We start from the raw sequence: 7,943 nt of genomic DNA, 5'->3' as shown, positions 1-7,943 counted from the left end.
AGGACTCTATTGGGACTGGGATCGAGCATAGAGGATGCCAGGCTCTGATAGGAGTGTTCTGCTTACAATCAAAGGCAGGGGTGTAATTAGGCTGGGGCAGCCGGGTGGGCCCGGGGCCCCGGACTAAAGGGGCCCTGAAAACCCGACATTTTTGTACAGTCATCATATTACAATAATGAAAAATTGCTAAAAAAAAGAAGACAAGACAAAAAGAAAAGGATGAAGAAGCACTTCCTTATCAACATGGTTAAGTATGAACCTTCCACATCTTCTAACATTGAGATCGAAAATGATATTATTGGCAAAGGTGAGTAAGAATATCGATCATATTTGTATTATGAAAGGAAAAGTAATGTCCTTATGAAGTCTGTTGTTTGTAGGCCTACTGTGTCTACTTGTAATATTTAATGCTATTTTAATAAAATTATAGTAATTCATGTCAGCAATTATTATGTCTGCATTACTTACTCATGGCAGCTAAGTCTGTGTAAGGTGAGGCCCTGTTCAAGGGTGATACTTATAAAGCTTAAATACACCATTTTATTATTATAAAGGTGCACTTAAGCTCTTGTCCTGGCAATTAACACTGGGATCTCATAAACAAGTGATTTGAGATATCCCCAGACGAAAAAATCGAGTGTATGCAAATTGGGTGACCTCGCAGGTCATGGAATAGAGCCTCCCCGTCAAATCATGTAAGCAGGAAAGGTAACATCCAGATGGGTGCGGACATCCACATTGAAATGATGCGATATCTCGGTATACTGGCTTCTCCGACCCTACGCTCCCCATCGCCAACTGTTCAGTGGTGCATCACATATTTACTGTTTACTTTTTGCATGTTTTACAGAATCACCCTGTATGTATGTACCTCCCCTCCACACACACACATTCCCACACAGATATTTCTTTCTGGGAAGAAAAGTTCCGACACTCTTTAATTTGGTTTGTTAAGTTCATAAATAGAGCTCGGAAGTTGAAGACCTATAAATTGCCAAAAGAAGACCTATAAAAAAACCCTAAAAATATCAAGAAAAGGACCTAAAAACGGAAAAAGTACGTATAAATGTGATCCAAATTAATTAATGACTTCAGTTTTAATTACATATTTAATTAATAAAAAAATAAAAAATTCTGGTGGTATGGAACACACAGTGCGAAAAAAACTATATGAATGAAATGCATCTTCCTTCAGACATTATACAGCGTGTCCACAATGAGACTCCAACATTTTGAAAGTCTATAACTTTTTCATTTCAGATTGTACAGCTGTGATTCCGGAAGAAGCAGAAGCAGAAACTCAAAAAGTTTATGTGGTAACGTTTTAGTGCGCACAATAGCCGTAGTGGCGCTGCAACAATCGATTGTTTGAAAATGGAGATTCCAAACGAGCGTGCACAGGCTGTGTGGTGGTATGCAGAAACGAAATCAGTTTGGTGTACTATAATTACTATACATAAAAATGATAATGTAACTCATCAGGTTTTCAGTGTAACTCACAAAATTCAGTTCAGTGCACTTGTTCATGGGCGCCTCGGTCGATTTCACGCCGTGGGTTTATCACCACTGTGTCCTTTCAAAACATCGCCGGTCGCCAAAAACTGATCGCACCACTTCTTGATAGTCTTGAATGTCGGAGGATCCTTATTGTACACACGAAGAAAGTTTCGTTGCACTTGAATAACTGATTTTGTTTCTGCATACCACCACACAACCTATGCACGCTCGTTTGGAATCTCCATTTTCAAACAATCGATTGTTGCAGCGCCACTACGGCTATTGCGCGCACTAAAACGTTACCACATAAACTTTTTGAGTTTCTGCTTCTGCTTCTTCCGGAATCACAGCTGTACAATCTGAAATGAAAAAGTTACAGACTTTCAAAATGTTGGAGTCTCATTGTGGACACGCTGTATACTTTTTAGATTAACATAATTTGAAAAATCACATTTGAAGAATCATATTTGGCCCAACCACACAGAAATACGACTTCGGATCCTATTTCAGTCGTCCAAAAATGTTTTTCTCTCGTTTCAGAGATGGTTCAAATATATTTATTATTTTATTTTTTATTTCTTTACTGCAGAAAGGATGTTTAAGAGGTGATGAACTGATGATGATTCGAATTGAGAATGGGCAGTAAAAACGTAGTCGAGAGAAGGTGAAGTTGCAAAAAAAAGCCGTTAAGACCTAAAAAAGGCTAAAAAGGACCAATAAGCCAAAAAAACGCCGAAAAAGGCAAAAAAGGACAAATAAAACCCACCTTTTTCTGGCCTACAATGACCCAAAATGAACATATATTATGTTGAGCCTCGTCTTCGGACACTAGGGGGAAAAAAAGGATTTTTCCTCAACTGCCGAGCCCTATTCATAAATGATCGTCCATACATGTAAATATAATAATGTAATTAGTTTTATTCTCACCTGGAAAAAAAAGTGCCGGTATGACGTGGCGTTGCGTACCGCCAGAAAAAAAAAGCACTATGTGTGGGGGTGTGCGCACACATGTCAATACGCGACCATTTATGACCATAAATTTTGAATACTTTTTACAAGGAGGCCCACAGACAATTTTCTAAGGGGGTGTCAAAATCGAAAAGCTGCATCCATAAGTTAGATAATATATCGACATGTTTACATGTCACGTCACCATAAGAAAGAGCCAAAGAAAGAGAAAGAGGAAGCGACACAATATGCACACGCAGAAAGAGAGAAATAGAAAGAGCAAAGAGAAAGAGGGAGAAAGAAAGAGAAGGAAATAGAGAAGCGAGCAAGAGAGAAAAATGCCAGAAAGAAGAAATAAAGAAATATCAGTAGAAATGCAAGAGGGAGAGAGAGAGAGAGAAATTGAAAAGCGAGAGAGAAGGAAAAGATAAATTTAAAAGAAAACAGACAGAAAGAGAGGGAGATGGGAGAGAAAGAGCAGAAGATCAAAGCAATAAAGAAGAATCAGAGAGAAAATGGGATAAATAGAAATGGCCAAGAAGAGAGAAAGTATACACGAGCGAATATAAGTACTAAAACTGAGAAAAGGAACGAAGCTAGAAGAAAGGTACAAGGAAGGAAACAGACAAAAGACAAATAAAAGATAGGGAGAAAGGGTGCCTACAGAATTTTTTTCTCAGGGGGGCAGACAAACTTCTTATTATTATTAGTGATGTTATTACTGCTTTCATTTTTGTTCTTGTTGATATTATTAGCCTATTTTTATTATTATTGTTATTATTATTATTATTATTAATTACTACTACTACTACTACTACTCATGGACGTCCGCAGAATTTTTTCCAGGGAGGGGCAAGCAAGGTAATTTTTTCCAGGGGGTGCAAAGGACACATATTTTCCTCCAAAATAGTGATGCCCCCTCAAAAAACACTGTTTCAGTCTGAAATTATCATGTTTCTTCAACGAATTTATAATAATTAACATAAATTACCGTGATTGAAATGAAATTATGTGTGAATTATATAATTTTTAGGTACAAATTCATTTTCCAGGGGGGCCGTGGCCCACCTTGCCCCCCTTCCGGACGCCCATTCGTCTACTGCTTTTTATGTTTTTTAAAATTATATACATTTTTAATTTCCATAATCTTTATATCTAAATACAATTTGCACAACTATAGATATACCTACTTAACATTAATTCATGTAGGACAAAAAGCTGTTTTTGTAGTTAGATAATTATAGTTATAATTACTACAGACTAAGCTTAAATGCAACCCTACTTCAAATAATAATAATAATAATAATAATAATGATAGTTCCTGTAACTGGCGGCCTGTAGGTCACAGAAAACAATATTTTTTTGTTATGAAATATCACTACAATTTCATAATTCGAATTACATTAATTATTTCTAGAAATCTCATGGGGGAGGCACCCTTGGAAGGGAGGAAGGAGAAGTAGGTATTTTTTCCTTATTCTAATGAGGTCAAGCGGACACCCATGTACGTACCAAAGTTGAAAATTTTCGGAACCTTTCTTCCTAGAAATAAAGCTTCAAGATCCGAGGTACCAGTATCATTTTCGTGAAAAACAAGATGACGCGGACATATTTTCGGTGTTACAAGGTAGAATCAAAAAGTAAGGTAACAAGTGCCCTGAAAATGTACAACAATATGCTAGTAACTGGGTTTTTTTTTTGTGTTGTAGGTATTGATGGATAGTATCCCTGGTGACCGTTAGAGAGCAGCACGGTGACACAGTTGCAGAGAATTGCAGTTCGAAGATGGCAGGGTTACTGGAAACATGGTAAAATGTGGAAATGCGAAGTGTGATCAGGTTTTTGCATGCGAAGGGGAAGAAACCAGCCGAGATCCATCGGGGACTTGTCGACCTCACACAGCGCTGCTCACCCGTGACCATGCCACACATTTCCACTGGGAGGTTTTGGAACACCCCGCATACAGCCCTGATCTTGCACCAAGCGATTTCCATCTGTTCGGACCAATGAAGAAGCATCTTCGAGGACGACGCTTCAACACAGTGCAAGAGGCACAGGATGCAGTGAAAACCTGGTTGGACAGCCTTGACACTGGTTTCTTCACTTGTGGCATTGATGCATTGGTCACCCGCTGGAACACGTGCTTAGACAAATGTGGAATGTTAGTGTGCAGTGTCATGTATACCCTGTCACAGTTTAGGCAACCACGATATAAAGGTTTCTGTGGAAAAAAACTTGTTACCTTACTTTTTGATTCTACCTTGTAGATGAGAGTTACTGAGGCAGGAAAAAGAAGCTCGGACTGCAATTATAGTGGACCTGTGGACGAATGCATATCCGACAATGTTAGATCCGCGAAGCCCATTCTACTAAGCGAGCCCGCAGAGGTTGGCCAGGGAGGGGGCACTTGTTCCCCCTGAGATATCTGAAAAGACTTCACGTGATTTAAGTTGTGACATTGTAGTGTGAAAACTAGACGAGAGGTTCCGTTAAAGACAGCAGATTAATTTTATATGCCAGTGGTTCCTAAACTTTTTCGTTTCAAGGCGCCCTTAGTGCTTCAAGATTTTTCCGCGGCGCCCAAGTCAGAATGTAGGCCTATGTAACACTTGCAACGCTTAGTTAGTGTGCGCATGCGCCAACTGGACTTGTTCAGTGTCAAAATAGGGGTGACGGCAGAAATCACATTCGATGAGCTTTTGTTTCAAGCCGAGCATAATCCTGCGGCTAGAAATATGGCGGAGATGCACATTAGAGCTTGTTAAGTTTTCATTTTAGTGAATAAATTATTTGTACTCACTTGTGGAGTGGAATATGTAGAGTTATATACTTCTTAGTAAACTTACAAATTGCAATCTCGTGTGGTGCAATGACTCACAATCTTCAAAATATTTGTTACAAGTAGAAATATGAAGGTATGCTCGCCGCCATGATAGTGTCCTCCCATCTACGAATTTTTTTACTTAAAGTTGGCCCATATAAAATGGCTCATGTTTCCGGTCTGGTACCTGGAGGTCTGTGGCCACAATAACATTTTGGGAAGGTAAGGGTTCCGTGAAAATCATTTGCTGTGGAAACATCAATGAAGTAACTAGAGATATATTTCGTATTATGGAAGGGTTCAGAATGAGAATAAAAACATGCAAATCTATATAAACGAAATATCACAGCGTAGGTTGGCTGGTGCTTCTACCTGCTTCCCCTCACGCGCTTGGAATAGACCTTTCAAGCTAGTGTTGTCTTCCCTGCCTGGACTATAGACACATATTTCAAATTCAGAAACAATTTATGTGTAAAAAGTACTAAATAAGCAGAGGCGCAACCACGAAATTTGTCGGGGAGGTCAAGTACATGGATAAACGTACCAGTAATAATAATAATAATAATAATAGACCTAATAATAATTTTAATAATATGCAAATAATAATAAAAATGCTATTATAATAATCTTATTATTATTGATTTGTTTATTTTACTTCGCTTATTGCGTCACTTTTGGCTAATTTGCGAAGACGGGGATGAGTGACGATATGATGAAATTGATGAATGGACACTCACAAACATCCATGCCCAAGACGGGATTAGAACCCAGGACCAACATTATTACTATTGTTGTTAGTAGTAGCAGTAGTACCAAAGACGTTATTACCCTCGTAAATTATGCAAAAGGGGGTAGAAGTTGATTTGAATTATTTTTTCAACACGTTCAATTTCACATTAATTATGGAAAAGAAGCACACAAACTTATTTTTGAAGGACAGAAAATGCTTGATAAATGCATTACAAATATAATTGATTTTTACATTAACATGTATAACTTTCATGCACGATATATGTTTCACATATATGTAACATCAAGCTACGTGGACACTAAATTGTGTAGGTATTCAAAGTTTCTTTAATACACATTATATGCAATACATATTATTTTTAAATATATTACATACTACAATAAACCAACAGCTAAATTGACGTAAATTATCTCCCAAATGTGCACGCTCCTTTTCCTCCAAACCATTGTTCATGAATTAAAACAAAATAAATTAAGACAAGTCTTATTTCACTGTCTGGTAATTTACAATACATTACAGAAAACAATGAATGACAAATTGCGAGCGAAGCGAGCAAAAACATTTTTAGATCCATTTCTTTCCCAGGCTAGAATCAATATTGATTTAATATGGTGCAAATAATTCCACTGGATGCCAATGTATTCTTTCTTTTACAACTTTTGTGCCTCCCCGATGGTGTAGTGGTACCTTCGTCGCCTTGTGATCAAGGGGTCCCGGGTTCGATACTCGGTGGAGGCACATGGCACAGTGATTCGGATCCCACTTTAATAAACTGTAGGTCGAGTCACGATTAGCCTTCCTGTGCGTAAAGTAACTTAAAACCACAAATCAATCAATCAATTTTAGTACAACTTATTTCCATTTAGATCGTTCGGTGCCCAGGGCCGACTCCCGCCGCCCCCTAGCTACGGTTCTGAACTTGATAAAACTAAGAAAAGTAGGTACTGCGAGCGAAGCGAACAAGAAAATTTTACGAAGAGTGTTTTTATTTGCATAAAATTTGACGTTGTCGACTGTAATTGCCCCCTGCGAGCCCACTTGGCGGTAAATATTTGACCCCTTGCCCCCCCCCCGCCCCCTAGGACTTATTTCCATCCAAGGTTCAGGGGGCAATGTCCCCCGCCCCCTGTGGTTGCGCCACTGTAAATAAGCATATATTTAGATTGCTGGGATGATGTGGACTAACAAGTGAGTGTCATCACTGAAAATATTGGAATATTTCGCGGCGCTCCTGTAAGCCATCCACGGTGCCCCAGGGCGCCGCGGCGCATAGTTTGGGAACCACTGCCCTATACAAATTATCCGACTACAGACTCATTATAGGCCGAGTCTGCTGCCACGCACGTGTCAGCAGTAAGAATAAGCATCAAATTTGCTGCTGCCACGTAATTCGTCTGCTAAGAGGATGTTACAAATCTTAAGAACAGATTAAGACGAGAGAAATGCAAGTTTATGGTTAGTGGGAATGAATGTACAGGTAATTTAGAACCTTTTTCTTTAGAAAGCATTTAACGATATTATTTTAATGCTAATAGAACTTAACCTAAGTAGGAGAGCATTTAGGTTTATTATTAGAAGAATGCTAAGGGACCTAATCTTAAAACATTTTTGTGAAAGTAATCGCTACAACTTTACAGAATGTGTTACAGACGTAATTGCATACATAGCATGATGAAATCACGATAAAACAAAGACCAAGTCTACTGCCACGCGCATCTTTTTTGAGGTTCCAGCAGAAAAAGAACGTGGCAGCAGACACTGCCCTCATTTTATTACCACTGACATATTTGTTTTGTCAGTCAGCTCAGATATAGGGCGGCGCCAGGGGGGTGCGCACCCCTTTTCGAAAACCGCTTTTCTGCATTGCACACCCCTGCAGCGGTCCCGCTTTAGATTCTGGCCAAGAAATTGTTCAAGTCACACAAC

This window comes from Lepisma saccharinum, chromosome 29 (assembly GCF_977018435.1).
Source record: "Lepisma saccharinum chromosome 29, izLepSacc3.1, whole genome shotgun sequence".
In the NCBI taxonomy this organism is placed as follows: domain Eukaryota; kingdom Metazoa; phylum Arthropoda; class Insecta; order Zygentoma; family Lepismatidae; genus Lepisma; species Lepisma saccharinum.
Note: the sequence above shows the minus strand (reverse complement) of the source record.